This window comes from Diachasmimorpha longicaudata, chromosome 16 (assembly GCF_034640455.1).
Source record: "Diachasmimorpha longicaudata isolate KC_UGA_2023 chromosome 16, iyDiaLong2, whole genome shotgun sequence".
NCBI lineage: Eukaryota > Metazoa > Arthropoda > Insecta > Hymenoptera > Braconidae > Diachasmimorpha > Diachasmimorpha longicaudata.
In genome coordinates this window covers 3326751-3345649 of record NC_087240.1, presented here as the reverse complement: position 1 = coordinate 3345649, position 18899 = coordinate 3326751, and the positions used below count along the sequence as shown (strand labels likewise).

Sequence of the window (18899 nt, the reverse complement as noted above, 5' to 3'; positions counted from 1 at the left end):
TGTTCCAGTCTTCATTCAACTCTGATATTTCATTGTCAAGTGCAACAATAAAAAGCATTACCATGGTATCGATAACTCAAGCAGAATAGGTCGAGAGAAATCGTTGAATCGATTGAATCTCCGCTGGCATTAGGAGAGGATGATGTATCCTGCCCCTGAGGGGATGTTCCTCTTTCAGTGTTAAATCGTATGAGAGAGAATGACGTAGTGGTTGTTTACCACGTTTAGATAATATTATGGGTGACTTTCGGTGTATTTATTGTAAACTCCCAGGGCAAACTAACTTGATGTTTTATTTTCAGGGATGTGGCGCAGAATTTTCGGATATTATCGTCAATCAGTGGTGAGAGTGGACAGTAAATGGAGTTATCTGGTCCTTCGTCTGATCATTGGTGATTTTTCATCCCGGACACGTGGTGAGAGGGTCGAGAAAATCGAAGGTTAGTTTTTTTATAAGTGATATGGATGTGAAAATTATTTGTTTGCGGGGAGAGACTTTTTTATAAAAGTTCTGTTATGAATACTGATGAACATTACGGTTCCCTCGGGGTGGAAATTGTCACGGGGTTGAAATAAAATCCTTCGAGATTTCTGGAAAAATTATCAAACGTCAAAGTTCATTTTTTCCTGTGATTTTAAAATATTTTTATTCTTTTTAAAAATATTGCAAAACGTCTGAGTAAAATTCTCTTCCTCTCACACAAATTCTATTCACATAAATATAAAGTTAATTAATATTTATATAAAACAAAATTAAAAATACAAAATCTAAAATTACATAAATTAGTATAAAATATCAAATTTTAAGAAGAAATACCGAAGATTTCGGATAAATATTAATCCGTATTTTGCTCTGTCACCACCCGACACACCCCCAGCACAAATGCAACATTTTTAAACAATAAATATGTCCCCAGTTCATGATATATTTCGTTGCCAAGTGAACGTTATGAAAGAGAGGCCGATGCTTTCTGACTGTGGAAACCGCGCGGTTTTAAAAACCTCCCACCCCATCGCAAACTCTATTTCTAGTACTAGCTGGTATTGTTGGTAATTCCGGTGAAATATTGAGAAATTCCATGGATGCACCGGCGGTCGGACATCGCGCTAATTAACGTACAAAAGTGTTGAAACTATTTTCTCACTTTTTATATATTTTTTTCAATTTTTTTTCTGTCCTCAATTAACGTGAATTCTTCGGCGCTTTTTCTCTTTATTAAAAAAGTTATTTGGGACAATGGGGATCGTATAAATTATTGACGTTAAATGGAGAGGGTGCAATGGACTTTATACGAGTTGTACCGGTTACCCTGGGCGACGATGGGTCTCTCACTGCATTCGCTATTCTCCGGATTTTGAAGATATTGCAGTTGGCATCGGGATTCGAGTGGCCACGACATGAGCCAAGTCGCAAAGCCAGAGTGGCCTCTCCGTGGATCAATAATCTGGGCGAGACTTTTGAGAAAGTCCAAGTGAATTCCAGTAGTTTCGAGAAGCTATTTCGATAATTATGGCCTCCAGATAGAAGTTGTTGTTCGAGTTTGTCGTCAAATTGACGATTTGTTCCAAAATCCAAGTTCTAACTGCTGTTACTGCGTTTCTACTTTTCATTATTGTTATTCGGCATTTCAGACTCATTAAAACAGTCCGCTAATTAATCAATTCATTAATATATTTATTCATCTATCGTATCAGCTATTTTTCTCTATTTTTCGTCTCATTTTATTGGAACCAATTGCTTCGATTTAATTAACTTTCTTTTTATTAATGAAAAACTACACTTGACAAACAAAATATTTTCCACTTAATGAAGAGGAAAATTTAATTACAATTTTTTTATTATTTCTATTTTTTTGAGTTCCCCCGAGTGTTTAATTGTTTACGGAGTTTTTCTTACGACAAATTTAATTGATTTATCATATTAAAAACGAAATTAAATCGATGTAATTAGCGATAAATTGGAGGGTGATTTTTACTGAATATTTTTCTTTACCCGGTTGTCTTAATTTTTTTAACTCTTGTTTTCCTGAACAAGGAATTTAAAATTCACCCAGTTTAGTTGAATACTATATCAGCCGGAAGCATCCTTGCAAGGGCGTTAATAAGACCTTGTCCAGATTTTCTGAATTTCACGAATTGGCTCGGGCTCGCCCGATAATGAAGCTCTTTCCATTCAGTTCGCATCGTCTAGCTCCCAGACCCTTTACTGTTTTTCATTGTATAACATGGCCACCCCTCCCCCTCCTGCCCCACCCAGCTGAGTATTTTTCGTCAGTGCAATATCAGAAATGGTGTTTTTTCCACTGGATTTCCCAAGGAGCACTACAAAGTCCGTGTATATACCAGCTGGGTAATAAGGTCCTGCACTAGAGAACCGGCTTACGGTCCCACCACGATTACCCACGTGAAGGGAATAAAATAGTAAAATGGTAAATATTACCGGCGGGGGGAAGTACTGGACTGTGTCGTTAGAAGGATTTTTACCTGACTCCACAGACGCCTAGACGGAGAGAAATATTTAGTAAAAATTACCCCAGAGAATGACAAATTCTCCAAAAATTACGTATCTGTTCCGTAATTTTTATCGAATGTTTTGACTGGCAGATTACGAAACGGACACGTTATTTTTAAACAATTATTCTCCCCGTGCGGAAGTGCGCAATATAAATTTCTGTAACTGCGTAGGGAAATGTGGTTAAGGGAAATTTGACGGAATTTTTCCGGAATTTTGATCTGTTTCCGTTAAAAATGTCCAAAAATTCAAATTTACATTTTTTTCAGCTTAAAAATTCTCAAAAGTGAAAAGTAACGATAAATACCTAAATTTTGTATCAACATTTAATTGACGTTTGGATAAATTTTTATTCCATTCCGACGTCGACCGTTTTCGAAAAAAATTACCAAAGATTCCAGTCCCGAAATGGAGGACTTTTGATAGTCCACTTATTGACGAATATCTCCGAACCTAGAGGAGATAGCAAAATTGTTATCATAACCTTTTTTGTGGGGCGAACTACCTGCTACAAAAAATGTTCTGACAAAAATTGAGCTATCTCTCTTAGATTCGAAGATATTCCTCTAAAACTGGACCCCGAGGTAGCTCGACCCATCTCTCCCACAACTTCGCTTCTCAATTTTATTTTCTTCTCGTCAAAATAATATTAACATTAATAATAAATAAATAAATAATATTAATTCTATTTTCACCCCGAGATGAACACTCTGTTCATTTTCTCTGAAGCACATTAAAACAGGAGAAGAATGAAACCCAAACATGGTTGACGAGAACAGAAAGGTGTCTCGTTAGCCATTTGCAAGATTGAAAACAAATGTACGTCTGTTGACAATTAGTACCAGACAATGACCTGTACACTCGTATACAAAAGTCATATTCTACCAGTGGCAATTACCACCCACCTTGGTTTTCAAGTCCTATCGATCTCCACCTACTCGAACTCTTGTTACCTTCTGTCTAGCAACAGCATTGATGCAGCCAACACGTGTCAGACATAATTTGCAAATTTACCGTGTGCCTTTACTAGACTTGTTTAATAATGACATCATATTAATCCTGACTCACTTAACAATCTTGCGTCATCCATTCTTCTGATTGAGATGAGGAAGTTGACGATCTGTACGTGACCAACGCGGAAGTGCGATTGTTAGTGGAATAGAAAAATTAGAAGCCTTCACTAATGCCTGAATCATTACGTTAATTTGACAGCTGAGGAAAAATTGGTCATTAGGAGATAATGAATGAATGATCGACGAGAAATCCTCGAGGTGAGAATCGAGGAATTACTGAATAATAGCGCAGGTTTATTCAGGAAAATGTTTCCGGGAGAATCAGAGGGAAAAGACCATTTTCATTCTCAATTGATAACATTTTTTTATTTATTAGGATTAATTCCATAATTATTGAGTTCATGCGCCTCTTAAATTAATAATAACCATGAAATTGGAGAGTAATCATCAGAATTTTCCCGATTTTTATGAATTTTCCCGGAGCAATTCCCTGAGGAAATCATTTTCACTCGTTTTTTGTCGTAAAATTGTGATTTTCCACCGACAAAATTCCTGGAAGAGGGAAATTATTTTTTAAAAATGGCTCGCGTGCGTGCATACATTCTCAGGGGTGCGGGTGCGTGTCTGCACCCGGGTAAAAGTAAAAAACCTTCGCCATCCGCAACACCGGGTAGATATACATTAGTGTGTACAGATGTATACACGGATGCTGTACAATAGTGAGGGTGCAGACTGTCCGGGAACTTACCCTCCTTCCAACGACCTACCAACCCTTCACTTTAGACGTCCCGCACTCTCTATCGCGGTATAAAGGCTGGGGTAGCAACTGCGGGATGTATATAAATGCGAAAACCTCTCGGTATGAGGGTGAAAAGAGAAAAGGGACTGGAGCCAACGGGAGGGTGGGGGTGTACGGGGTTGCGTACATACCGCGTCTTGCGCCTCCGACATTTTCATCCCCGTGATTTTTATGGGTTTTGCGGAACGACTGTCCACCCCTGAGTCCTGGATCCTGTCTGTCCTGTCTGTCACAGGCGAGAAATATTAATTACGAAAATGAAAAATATAATTTAAAATTTAGTTCAATTAAATATTAATTGCTGAAGGCCTTCGGGCAATGGACAGTTACATTTTGCAACGAATAACGTTAAAAATATTTAAAACGTAATGATGAATCCTTAATTATTTAATAAGTCTGGAATTTTTAGTTCGATCCGATTATGGAAATAGTTATAATTGAAAAATTTAATGAACGATTTTTTCAAAATTAAAAATGTTTTTCTTTTCATTGAAAGAAATTGTTTCATTTGATTAATTCAATTATTGTTTGGTAACCAGAAACAAATGCAACTGGAAATTAAATTCTTCTGGAATTCCCAGCTCAACATCGGTGAAAATTCAATACGATATCCAATAATTCCATAAATTTGTTTCACCATTCAAATAATTAAATTATCCAATCCAACTGTCCAACAAAATGAAAGAAATCAATTCAATTCACTCGCCATCCGTCCACTCCATTCAAAATAACCCATTGATGCCGGGTAAATTCATAGGAATCGAATCCCTTTAATAAAACCCACTGCGGATGCCCTGAAAACAAATAGATTCATCAATTGCATCGAAATAATTAATTACCGCGGAACGAATGGAACGAGCGAATGCTCTTTCATAAATTAAGAACCGAACGATTCATCCAGATAAATTCACTTTAATAGAATCAGTCCCGACACGTATTCCCTAATTCACAATCAGATCGTACACCCCTAACGAATTTCCCCCGATAACACTCGCTAAAAAAAATCGAGAGGGTCACAATCGACGGAATTGGAGTTGTGGATGTGGACAGTTGGGATGCAAAGCCCATAAAAATCACGGGGATGAAAATGGCCGGGAAGGGGTGAGGGGGGAGGACGTGGTATGTACGTAAAATTCTCTCTCCGACTCTCGTTCTTCTAATCTGTCTTCTCTCTTCATCCCCCTACCAAGGGGTTCTCGCATTTATGTACACGAGAACGAACGCGTTCATCTTTCACTTTCTCTATTTGCACATTTTTTTTATTTGTGCGAATCATGGAAAATGAATAGTTCTTTCGTGAGGTGAGAGAATTATTTAGGAAATTGTAAAAAATAGTTGCGAAAATAATAGGGAATTTATTAAATTTTTGATAATTCTTTTAGCAATTGAATTCCCGAACTGATTAGAGAATTCGTTAAAATATTATTAAATTATATCTGATAATTCTGGATTAAATTTTTGATAATTCTCTTAGCAACTGAATTCACTAACTAATTAGCAATTAATGGTAAATACCTCATTAATCGATGAATCCATAACTTCTTTGGAACTTTGGAAATATTCCTATTTAATTATTCCAATTGAAATTATTGATTTTCTCTTTCATTAAGGATCTTTCTCTTTACTATTCTTAACAATTTCAGATAATGATAATAATTTATTCATTAATCTGAAGATTGACATTATCTCTGAAGCTCAGAAAATTTGTATTCAATTTTTGAATGGCTAAAAAAATATTATCACAAAGTAGCCAGCGACTCGAGGCCTCTTTTCATCAACAAAAAAGAGGAAAAAAATCACCGTAAAATGGAAAATACACTCTCGCGAATTATCTCAATGTCCGAAGCTGATAAAACATTTTCCTTCTCGTTATTCTAAAGCGATAACACGACTGGGTTCTCAGCGAATAACGAGCGAAACCGCTGGGCAAAATGAGAGAAGAGGAAAATAAAGAAAAGAACTGGGGAGAAAACAGGAGCATTGAGAAACGACTTTTACGGTAGTTGGCAGACGGCTTTTCGAGCGTAAAATTTTTTTCAACACCCCCCGCTTCAACCCCCCATCCCTACGGCAATAATCGCTGCAATAATTACTCACTCAATGCAACCAATGCGACGGTTTCAATTGAGGCATGAGAAAATACGTCGCTCAATGGTCTGTACGCTATTGAAATTATTTTTCATCGCGAGTGAAACAATGGTCCTGCCCTCGGTTTTTTATTCGCGATTTATTCGCGATATTCGTGAACGTGACATTCGGCTGATGTGTCAAGGTATAGGTAGACACTTAAATCTCTCGGTTGGTGAACCTGGGGCAGAGGTTGCTGGGTTCCTCGGCGAAGTGGTAAAACGATCGAGTTAGCGACTTGTGACTCTTGATTAGTTTTTGATGAATATCTCCGAATCTAGGGAAGATGGCGATATTTTTCATAGAACCTTTTTTGTGGGAGGGATCCAGCGCTACAATAAATGTTATTACAAAAATTCCGCTATCTCGCTTAGATTCGAAGTTATCGCTCCAAAACTAGACTCAGATTCAATTTATCTCGTTTTACCACTTCGCTACTGAATTATTTGCTTTCCGCCTCAAAATCGTTTGCGTGGGAAGAGAAATTTTCCCTAATTTTGGTACCAAAAAACTCGTTGAACTCCAAACTATTCAATAACACCGGTATTTTTAATTCTAATCAATTTTTCCTAATTATTACAGTCGACGAAATTTAAACCCCAATTTCCTCGAATTTTCGATTCATTCAATCCTAATCGAAGATTAAGATCCTCAAAAAAATCCAATGGTGATTTCAACTCGTGAAACGCACATTGAAGTTGAATTAATTAATGAAATAGCTCGACGGAATGGTACATTAAAAGTTTTCATTATTCGCGTGAAAATAAAGTACGAGAGAAGCGAAGAATTCGCATTGAAGTAAATGAGACAAAGAGCGTTGAATATATTTTTTCTGAAGTCGTCGGAGGGGATTTTAAGACGTCCGGAGTTCTGGTATTCCCCGGAGTAAAAGTAATCGTCGTTCCCGTCTCGCTCGACCCGGTAATTACAGCCGTGTAAACGCTAATATGGCCCACGATCAAGCCGAGTACACAAGACGTTGGAAAATCCTCCGGTATCTCCGTAACCGGCTCTTTCTCCCCCAGTTTCTCAGTACCTTTTGTGCATTTACCGTGCACCACTGTTTCCCCCAGTTACAGACAACGAGAGAGGATTGAATAATTCAGCCGAAAATAGCTTAACAACATTTGGAATTTAATAAGCCCAAGATAGGAAAATTTTCGGGTGAATTGAAGAAATGAAAAACATTTACCGACTGAATAATTATGTTCATTGTGTTCATTCGGTCTGAGCTGTGCCAAATTCCCCCGAATTTGGTGGGAGAATGTTTAACAATATACTGAATGAGTGTGGCTTGGGGGAAGGGGTGGGAGCTTTAATTGTTCTGTTCAAATAAACTCAAACTGCGCTTGTAGCGAAAATTTCCCTTCAGGGAGACGTAGACGACTCCCTCGGAGGATGTACACAGACGTCGTTGAGGGACAATTCTCGAGTTCGGGGATTTTCCCTGTGTTCCAGGGATCATTTTCAATATATACGGGCGTTAAGGGCGCTGTACACTCACTACTGGATGCCATGTAGACGGTACAGGGTGAGAAAAGGTCGATAAAGATTTCGCTTTTACAAATATGAGATGTTTCGGAAAAATTTTGCGATTTTTTTGGGAATCGCGGGGGTTTAAGGCGTGTTCAGCTCCATTCAATTTTCGAGTAAATTCGTGAGCATTAATTGTAAATATTAATTGTAAACGTGAAGGGTTAGTTGATAGGAAAATTGTTGTTGAAGTATTCAATTGAATGTAATGAATTAATTTAAGTGATTTTGTTTCCGTAGACTGGAACATTGGGAAATATTTGTCATTCCAGAATTTGAAATATTTTGGTAAATTTGGTCGCGATATCTCATATATTGTTATTATTGGAGTGATATTATATTAATTAATTTGAGGGAAGAATATGAATCGTTGGAAAATTGAATTCTCTGTTTTTGTTGCAGTTTTCCATGATTTTTTAGTCAAACGCAAGAGCAGAACTGCTGAGGAGCAGCAGTAGATTTCCCCGTAACTACTCAGACCGATAGCAACTGAGAACGTCAGGATGACCGAGCTTCAAACCCTGCGGCTCTCGTCGTTCGGTGAGTTTGAAGAATAATTTATAAATTAAATATTTACACAGGAGGCATTTGCACAAGTGACGAACAAATAACTGTATCATCATTATTGTTATTATTATTAATTATTTTGGCTCCTGGGAATCACGTCATTATTCCCGAAAAGTCATAATTAAACAAAAAAATGGCGCATTCTATTCTTCATAACCAAAAGTTAATATCTCCGTTTCTCGCGCTTTTCTCGGCTCCGGGGCTTCCCTGCGCAAAAAGGGCCGCTTTTGGGATCACTTCATTTATCGCGGATATATAAAAAAATAATTAAGATACCGTACACGAAGAAAAAAAATATTTTTGCGAATTATCCAGTTACTTCAGGAAAATATTTATTTTTTCAATCCTCTATTTTCGAAATCTAGTAATTCCCTGACAATTCTCATTAGATTTCAATTGCGTCAATTACATCATTCTACAACCTGATTATGTTAATTATAACCTTCAGTAAAATCCTGCGATAATCATCAGCATTAAATAATTTCTCGAAATATTTCTAAAAAACTAAATTAAAATCTAATTAATTATTAATAACCTTTATTCAGGGTCACCTAGAAAATACTCATCTTCTAGAGCAATATAATCATCATTATTAAATCCTAACTCAGTCTCCCTTGATAGAGATTAGACTGGGGAAATCCAATTTTGAAAAAATAAATACTTTTCTGCAGTAAATTAATATTTCGCAAAAATCATTTTTTTCTCAGATTTTCCTAAAGCTCCGGGAATATTCCCAGACCATTGGAACCCACCATGTACCATGTGCTTCCCCCCCTCCCCCCAGGAATAGAGCTCTTCGGATGGAGTTTAAATTTATCGTTGGACTAGACGTTAGAGGTCTCAGACATCGTGAATTTTGGTGAAACGAAATATATCGAGGGTTGAGAAAGCACACAAGGAAGGGTATAGTTTGATTGGCTGGGCTGGGTGTATCAAGACCCGTGGGTTACGATAACGGTTGCCGTTATTGCCCATTCGATAGTGAAGACTACCCACGAGGCGTTAGAAACGTCGGGGGCGTTAGTGTATTCGTCGGGTTCGTCTTGTTACATAACTATTGCACCTTCAGGAATTTTCCCTGTCAGCAAACTGCTTTGTAACACGTGTTACGATCTCCAATGTTATCAACATTGTGCGTTGTTGGTCGGGTTAATCGTGAGACGATTTTGGCTCCGGTATTATTGCATCCACTTGCTGAGTGGTCTTGCAGCTTTCTTCCGGACTTTTGCCGGTTTCCACGGTTTACTTGGTTCGTATTTACTCTTGGAGAGTAGTTTTTCGTAGAGAAAAGTTTTTTATTCGTTGTCACTCAGTGGAACATTATGAGAATTTTGTCTGAACTACTTTTCCATTTTATCTGAATGAAGTTTACGGGAATTATGCGAATGGAGTCGGGTGGAGAGCGCTTTTTTATTGGGGAATGCTTTCTTTGAGGAAAAATTTGTACCGTCGTAATTATCAAGTTTTACAGGGTTTTTTCATTGTTCGGTTTTACAGGTTTTCTAAATTATTTCCAAGTGCTCGAATTACGAAAGCACAGGAGAAAGATGGAAGAGCTTTTTATAATTGAGAAGCTTATGTTCTGATGGAGAATTTTTTTTTTTTTGTAGAGAGACAGAAATTTTTGGTGAAATTAGACTGAGGGGGAAGGAAAGAAGGGATGAGGGTTAGTTTTATCACGAAATTTAGGTTCTCAACTGAGGGAGGTACCGCAATTTTAGCTATTTCGTAATTCTGTAATTGTTGGAGATCTCAGATTTTTTCAATTTTTTAAAGATAATTTGATTGATTAATTTTTTACTTCAGAGGTGACAAATTTAATCATTGAAAGTGGGTGAATTGAGTGACCTGGCCTGACGTAATTAGGGGTGACCTGTAAAAAAATATTTAAGATAATTGGATATTTTTCACGTCAATGTGATGTTCGTCCACTTTCTTCTGTCATGAGTCTCGAAATTTCGGCTTTAACAAGACGTATTTTACGGTGAAAATAAAAACGTAAATTACGCCCAAACAATACGTCTTTTACGTCTCCCCAACCGTATTTCACGCTTAAGAAATCTTAAATTATGATCTTAATAAAAACGTATTTTACGATTTACTTATGAGTAATTTACGGAGAAAATCATATTTTACGTCTGAAAAATTTTTTCTCCTCCGTTAACTCCGGATAAATAACCGTAAAATAAGAAGAACACGTCATTGGCGACAAAATATTTTACCAAATTAATATTACACTCAAAATTAAATTATCATTCATCACTCAACTGATGTTTTGAACTGAAAACAAAATTTTCCGTTCAAATCAACAGCATATTATTCTACAAAAGATTTAAAACATTTCAAAAAAGTAAATAAAATAAAGTAAACGATTTTTTCTACCGAAGTTACTCTATTTCTGCTATCATGACTCAATAACTTCCGTCCATTAAAGTAAGTAAACGAATTTTATTTCCCAAAACGCAATTCACAACTTCGTTTGCGTTTCGCTGTAAAATGCTCCCCTCAATTTGTGAAATTCGTAGAACCGGGTGGAGGCAGCAAATGGGTAAAAATTTCCGTCAAACGCGCAGTGCAAATCTTATTTAGCGGTTGGTGATAAACAAGACGAGTGGTTACACTCGAAGGATCAAAGATCCTCATGAGTTTGACTCGCTGGGGTGAAAAAAGTCACCGGTTTTTCCCTCGAGGAGAGAAATTCTCCATAAAAATTACAGTCCTAATGCCATTTCCCTTTCAAAGAATTCGGTACAACGATTTTTGAGGTCTATCTTACGCTATTCTATTCCTTCATGATTTATTTGTTATGTAATAACAATTTAATAAATTTAAACGTAAAATTTAATTAATTTAATTGAAAAAAGTATTTTAATACTCGAAAAAATCGTTAAATTACGACATAAATCAATATATTTTATATATTACAGCACATATAATATATAATATATATATGTATGTGTATGTATGTATTCGTGTGTGGAATGACACTGCATCCCTCACAATATTTTATTTTTTATCCCGCGGTGCGTATCGGATTCTTAAGTTTAAAAAATCGCAAGATGAATTGCACTGGAATCGATTTGTCAAATTCATTGGAATAACACGAGTCACCTTCAGAAGGTATTTATGGCTGAATGGAATCCTTTCGAGGATAAAAGTTGAGAGCGTAAGTAAATGAAGAGGATAAAACGTCGAATGAATGGTCGGGCAAAGCCGAGGGGAGACGACTGAATCGTGTCTCCCCACACAGGGCTGCTTTCACTTCGTCCTCTTGAAAGCTGTACGGCTCGATTGGTTGGCTTCCTAAAGCCCTGGACGAGGGTACACTCCAAGGAGATGATACACCCTCAATTCTACCTTTTTTGTACTCTCCTGGCTCAATCTGAAAACACGAGTAAATCTTTTAAAATGTTTTCCGATCGTCTTGCTTTATCGATGAAAATTCTAGAAAATGCTGAGATATTTAAATTAACAGTTTCAGACCTTAAAATAAATTAAATAAATTTGGGAAAACTTCTATCGACCTCGTAAAATATCAGTCTGATGCAAGATGGCCCGTTAACACATCAAAATGACCTACCGAAAAATAGCTGTGGGGCGCAATAAAAAATCACAGAAGTCCCAGTAAAATAAACTGATTTAAACCGAAATTTTCCAAAAATTTCTATTTATTTTCCATTTAACCTCAAGTAAAAAATTATCGATCTTGAAATTTTGTAGTGCTGTTTTGTGATCTTTACGAAGTCACAGATAATTAATTACAAAATTTACGCTATTGACAGGATTTTTTATTTATGAAAAGCGTAAAACCGTAAAAATTCTTCTGCAAAAATATAAAATCATCGTACAATATAATTTTGCAATGCCCACGTATGGCTGACTAATTATCCAACTTTGTTGAAATTATTAAGCCGGTACAAAGGCCAGAGAATTTCCATCAACGGCTCTCAGTTTCCCCCTGGAAACTCGGCACAGTAGTATCTCTTGAAGAGGGGAAACTCCGGTGTTTCATACTCTTCTCGCCTCCAGCGTGTCTGCCATCCGGCTGTCGCCATTATCCTTGTCACCTTTATAATACACCCCCTGCGCGTACTTTAGCCAAAGTATCATCGAAGTCTGTTGATGTACCGTTGGGCACCGGTTTATTAACTATCGCCTGCCGCTCCTAACTCCCCAACAAAGTTAAGCTCGTTTGCTGGGCTGATTATTTTTGTAACTGAGACGAGAACAAATTGGAGGCACCTCAAACCTCAACTTCAATGCATAAGTTAGTCAATTTTCAGATTGATTGACACTGTCGATTGGTGGACTCATCAGTAGCTCTAGAGAAATTTCATTATTTATTGCTGAAGAGACATTCAAATTTTATGAGGTGTTTAGGACGTTAAAAAAATTATATTTTTGATAAATTGTCTTGTCAAAAGGTTCTGAAGTGAGTCAATTTATTTTTGTGATTAAAAAATAGGTAAAAAAAATATAAAAATGTAGGAAAAACATATTTTTCCTTAAAAAATTGCTAGAGACGTCGAGTATGAAAATATTGAAAATAAACTTCAAATCTTTGAGTTACAAAACAATAAAAATTACCTTAAATACTTGAATTTTAAATTGAAAGTCATTTTAAGGTACAATATTTTTATAATTAATAATAATTTAGAAGAACATAATTACGGATAATTAAGAAAATAATTTTATATCCAATTTGTCATCAAAATCAGTATTTCCTGACACTCCATATGACGTGTTGGTATTACCGTCTCGAATCTCCGAGGAATTTCCTTATCGATGTTCTGCAGCTCAATAGTTATCCCGGTAAATTCTCTCCATGACGATAATACCTTCCCCCGGGAATTATGAAATTGCCTGAAGTGAATGAGGATGAAATCAAGACATTCGCGGAATCCTCGGAAAGCATCGACGTTGACCTCAGATTGACTCTCTTTGTTCAAGATTTTCTTTGATTCCTCCACTCTCACCATTTCCCCATCTCACCGGCAATTTTCATTCTTCCCATCTCCGTGTCATTCCTCCCCCAGATCCTCGAGAGGTTCCATTCTGGTTGAGATGTCACGAGTCTGAGACCCCGGACTGAGAGCGTGACCCACCTATCAACTCCCCTGTATGTGACACTCTTCTTACCTCATCCCCATCGGTTGTAATACATCGCACACACCATATGTCGTATGTGTCCGTGAATATAGACCTTGGACACTGACTCTCAACAGCTTTGTACGAGGCAAAGTGGGAAGGACATTTCCTGTTGGCTGAGGTAGCCCAACTTCTTGTGGGATTATATCCTCACGAATTACTACGATGTTTCCCCGAGTTTCTTGTTACCGTGTTTACCGCGGCCTTGGAGACGAGCAGAATGAATGGCCTCGACGTTTTTGGGGAGTACGGGAGCTGGTTTAATGACTAATTCGGGAGCAATAATGATCTTTGTAATGTTGGAGAAAATTTCGAGTTAAAATTTTTTTTCCTGTTGAAGATGTTCCGGAAATTTTTGTCTGGCGATCCATAAATATTCTTTGGAGACTTTCAGAAGACTTTTTGAGCTCATGAGCTCATTGAAATTGAATTGAAAAATATTTAAAACATAAATTAATAGAAATATTCTTTCGAAGATATTTCAATGATTTCGATGATTTTTGGGGAATCGATTATTGTCGACTTTTAATTTTTACGAGGTCGATATAAAAGTTTTTTTAAATCAATAGTCGAAATTGTGTTTAGTAAAAATTAGGGAACAGTTCTGGACTTTTTCGGGAAAGATTCAGTGAAAAATTTCGTAATAATTCCGTAATTTTTACCGAATACTAATTTTTTATGATTTTTTTATCTCTGATAAGCAACCGACGTATATTTAAATCCTCACTGTCAATTTGATTAAATTTCGTCCAATTCGTAGCATCTCAAGTCACATAGTTTCCCCTGAGAGCGGTTGTCATGCCTCCGACAATTTTCCCTCCCATCGCGCAAATAAAATGGAGTCGTTCTCACAACGATATTCGCAGCACACGAATACCTCGTTGAAAAATGTACGTGTAATTTTGATACATCCAGTGAACTCAATGGAGGCACTTTTGAACACACCATTCGCATACGCACGAGTCTCCGGGGATTTTGGGATAAAAAAATTGAGCAACCCCGAGCATGGGTTATTCAACCACCAGCGGAAAAATACAAAACTGAATACTTCGCGAGATAAGACGAGACGAGGAATAGTCAGACAGTCTGGCATACACGGGATAGAAGTCATTTCATTTCAAAATACAATTCTCTCATTTCTTATTCGTCCAGAATTCCTCTTCACTCGATGTAATTAAAAGTTTCTGATTAAAAGTTGTCATTTGCCTTCAGAAGAATTCGATTTAATCGTCAACAGATCCCAGATCTCACGAAAAAAAAATCTCAAGCAGTTAACAATTTTTTTTTGTTTTGTGACGAAGTCGATTTGATTTGTAACAATCGATTTTGTTGCAAAAACAATATTTACTGCAAAAAAAAATATTTACCGAACGCTAGAAATTTTTTTTTCGCGGATTAAATTTTCACGACTGAACATGTGGAGATATTGTTTTTAAAAATATTTTACACTACCACTTGTTTATCTAGCGAATCGAAAAATTGATTGACTTATCAAATGTCACATGACTTGCTGATTCCACTTCAACGCGTAATTTTTATTTTTTTCCAATATTTATTATTGAATTTTACATTCTGTGCACTCGCGAATGCTCGCGGCAAGTGAATCGTGACGTGTGAGACTGTGAGTAACTTCACATAACTAGTCTTGAGCGGAGAAAGAGAGAGTATTTCCTATTGACAATCCAGTGAATTGGTAATCAGAGAAACTAGTTAATAAAAATTATACGCAAATCGGAGAAGGTGACCGCAAACTTCGCGGTGACAGCTGCGTTGAGAGCAGTCATTCAATCCGGAGTTTGCGAATCCTTGAGTGCTGGAAATTTTTTGCAGCTACGAGGCTTCAGATGTTGAAATACCGTAGCTGTGAGATTTTATTTGATTTAATTATTTAAACACGCGAGAAAGGATTTAAAAATATTTCAACGAATTAGACTTATTTTTTGATTATTCTATTTTTAATTGATTAATATTTCATTTATTCAGATAATTCTGTTAAACGTGTCGCAATGGAATTAATGAATAGATTAATAATACTTAAATTCTATAAATTTTCAAGTAAAAATTAGAGTAAAAATACCCAAAACGCGCGAAAGCGTCAGAGAAATTTCAAATTCACGACAAAAAAAGCTCATTAATCCGGATTATTAATTAAATAATTTTAATTCGACTAATTTTAAACAATTAGAAGACGAGAAAAACTCTGATAAAAATTTTAATCGAATCTGAAAGGGAATTTCGGGCATTTGATTCTCAGGAAAAAATCTGATCCGCAAAATATTATTTTTTAAATTATTGCACCATTAGACCTCTAAACAGAGACATTAAGGCCCATTATTCTCCCCTCCACGAGACAGAATTGGTCTTAAATATCTGCATATCTTCCATATGCGTCCCCAAGTACCATAAAATCAACATGACAACCAATGTCATGGGAGAAGGACTGCGCACATGTTAACGCCGTATGTTCTGCAGGTGTCTCATTCAGTGTCCCCTACACCATCACCAATTCATGCGAGAAAAAAAGGTCACGTGAATGTGAGTGAGGGCAGTATTTTACTCTTAAAAAAAACCACTCACACCTCGAAGATATGTCAGTCATCCCTCCGGCTGAAAAATCCCCATTTTTTTCCCCTTTGGCAACTCATGAGCGAGACGCCCCGGAAGCTCGTTCCATCGAATTTACAAGTTTCGCACGGTCAGTCCCCGGAATAGACACGTTCAGGTGAAAATATCGCTCCATCGGCAATCGAATATCGATTACTTCACAAGCACACGCAGTTGCAATTTTTTTTCGTCAGACGGTTTCTTTGGGCTTCGCCAAGTTTTCATCGCGAGGGTAAAATACTAACGTGTCGGTTATTTACAGCCGATGGTTTATTGTAAATGTACGGCGACTGGGTAACAAGCGAATGTTAACGAAAAATTGTTGGCGATCGACTGCATGAGTTTTTGCGTTTGCTTCCAGTGTTACTCATTTGTAATTTTACAATTACACTCGGCCGATCGTAAAACGACCGCTCCATCAACAATAGAATTGCAGACGTTATTGGAGGCTTTTGAGATAATTTCTCAGTCATAGTTAAACATTTGTTTATGTTATTTACAACAGTATTATTGTTACTTATATTTTTTTAAGGATTTTTAAAAATTCGCGATTTTTTCCGCGTTTCGGCCCCAATTTCGCAGAAAATTTACCCCACGATGACGAGTGCTTAGTAATAATTACGGAATGTTTTGCAAATATTATGTGAGGGTGGGTAAAAATTGTGTGACAGTTCCCTAAATTTTTTGCAATCATTTTTTGTTGCTATTTACCCCAAGAAATTTAAAAATAAAGTGTCCAGTTGATATTTTATGTGACGAGAAAAAGAAGAGCCCATTCATCTCTCGTTTTCATTTTCACTCACCTAATGTCATTCCCAATTTTTAATTCCATCAGACATATAATCGTGTGAGTAATTGTCACATGTATATCGTCGTAATGAGCCTCTAAATAAAATGGCGATTCCTCAAGTACAGCCGAGACGGGCCACAACCAAGATGCGATGGAGGGACAAGTTATTTGTAAAGATTCGCGGAGACGATTTGTCTTCTCGTCGCCTCATTTACCTGAGTGCTGGGTTACTCTGTGTTGAGAGACTGGAAAAAGAGATACTAGTTTGCATTGGAGGAGGTAAAGTGACGAGGAAGTCGGATGGATCTATTTTGGTATTAAAATGAAGAGCTATTTCTTAGTTCGTTGAGGTAAAATTTCATTACGATGAATTATTTTTGATGTCAGGATTAAAATGCACTGAGAAAAATGTTGGGTAAAAATTACGGATATCTTCCAGAGTGTTATCACACCGTCGGAAATTTTACGGAACTGACAGGCAATTTTTGCTTGAATTTTCCGAACAATTGATTCAATTTATCTGTTAAAAATTCGTTTTTTTAAATCGCTGGGAAACAGCGCACATTTATATAATAATAAACAGTAAACAATTATTTGATTTGATAAAACAATTGTTCAAAACATGTTTCTCCCTCCAAATATCGTCTGGAAGCGAAATTTAATTTTTTTTAAGCTCACAAAAGCTCAAAATATATAATAACAAAAAATATATATTTTACTTATTGTTATTTATTCAAATCAATCATAAAATAATATAAATAATATTTTTCCCAGGAGCATATTATATTACATTATTTATAAAATGATTTAAATAATCCTTTTTATTAATATATTTCACTTCAATTATTTTTACTTTATATTCCAATGAACGTCTTAGTCTATGCCAGGGAAAATAAACCGTCAATGCAAAATGTTATACTACTCTGTTAATAGAGGATCAACTCCTCAATATTAAATTGCCCCTCAATTCTCGAGAATCTTTAATATCAACTCGTGAGGAAATATCTCCCCGTGGAAGACATTATTAATGCTCTCTATCGGATTTTGAGAGCACCGGAATGAGTGAGAGAGTGCGAGCACTTTGAATACACAAATGGTGTACCGGGTAGCAATCTTCCCTGGAGTATGAACTGGTGCATGGCCTCTCTCCTCTTTCTGCATAAGGATACATACATAACCGAAAGGGTCGTCTAGTCACAGATACGCGACACCCGTGTGCGTACGGTATTATATGACCTGCTACCATAACACCTCTACTCCCTTTCAGCTGTAATAATGTAGCAACTATAAATTACACTGGACTTGCAAACACCTCCTCCAGCTTATTTCCCATGGTGAAATGTTCATTTATAACGCCATTTGACTTTTCTCAGTGTCATTTTTCCTAATTTCAAATCTCCATTCTCCATCAATTTTTTTTTCTATGATTTATCCTGTTGAGTTCTGACAGACGTCAAATGCAATTTTATTTTATTTTTTATTATATGTAAATTAAACAATTTAAAAGACCTTCCGCGGTAGATAAAATCATATTCAAGTTTCACTGACAAAACATTTGACTAAAACAATTTCAATAATTTTATATAATAATTTTCTGGAATATTAATTTTTTTAATGAAATTGGAAAGTGTAAATATTCATTTCTTTCTCTCGTTTTATTTATTTTTTCTTTGATTTATTCTCTTGAGTTCTGACAAACGTCAAATGCAATTTTATGTGATTTTTTATTCTACGTAAATTAAATGACTAAAACAATTTCAATAATTTTATAAAATATTTTTCTGGAACATCCACTTTTGGAATGAA

At 36.3% G+C, this 18899-nt stretch overlaps 1 protein-coding gene across 1 annotated transcript in view; it reads left to right on the top strand.

Moving 5' to 3' along the window:
* Positions 1-307: 307 nt before the first annotated feature.
* The window catches only part of LOC135169927 (ankyrin repeat domain-containing protein 50), an 80207-nt gene continuing 61615 nt past the window's right edge, over positions 308-18899 (top strand). Inside the window, exons 1-2 of the mRNA XM_064135345.1 lie at positions 308-440; positions 8387-8524. The gene's annotated coding sequence lies outside the window, so the exon portion shown is untranslated. The remainder of the gene's footprint in view (positions 441-8386; positions 8525-18899) is intronic.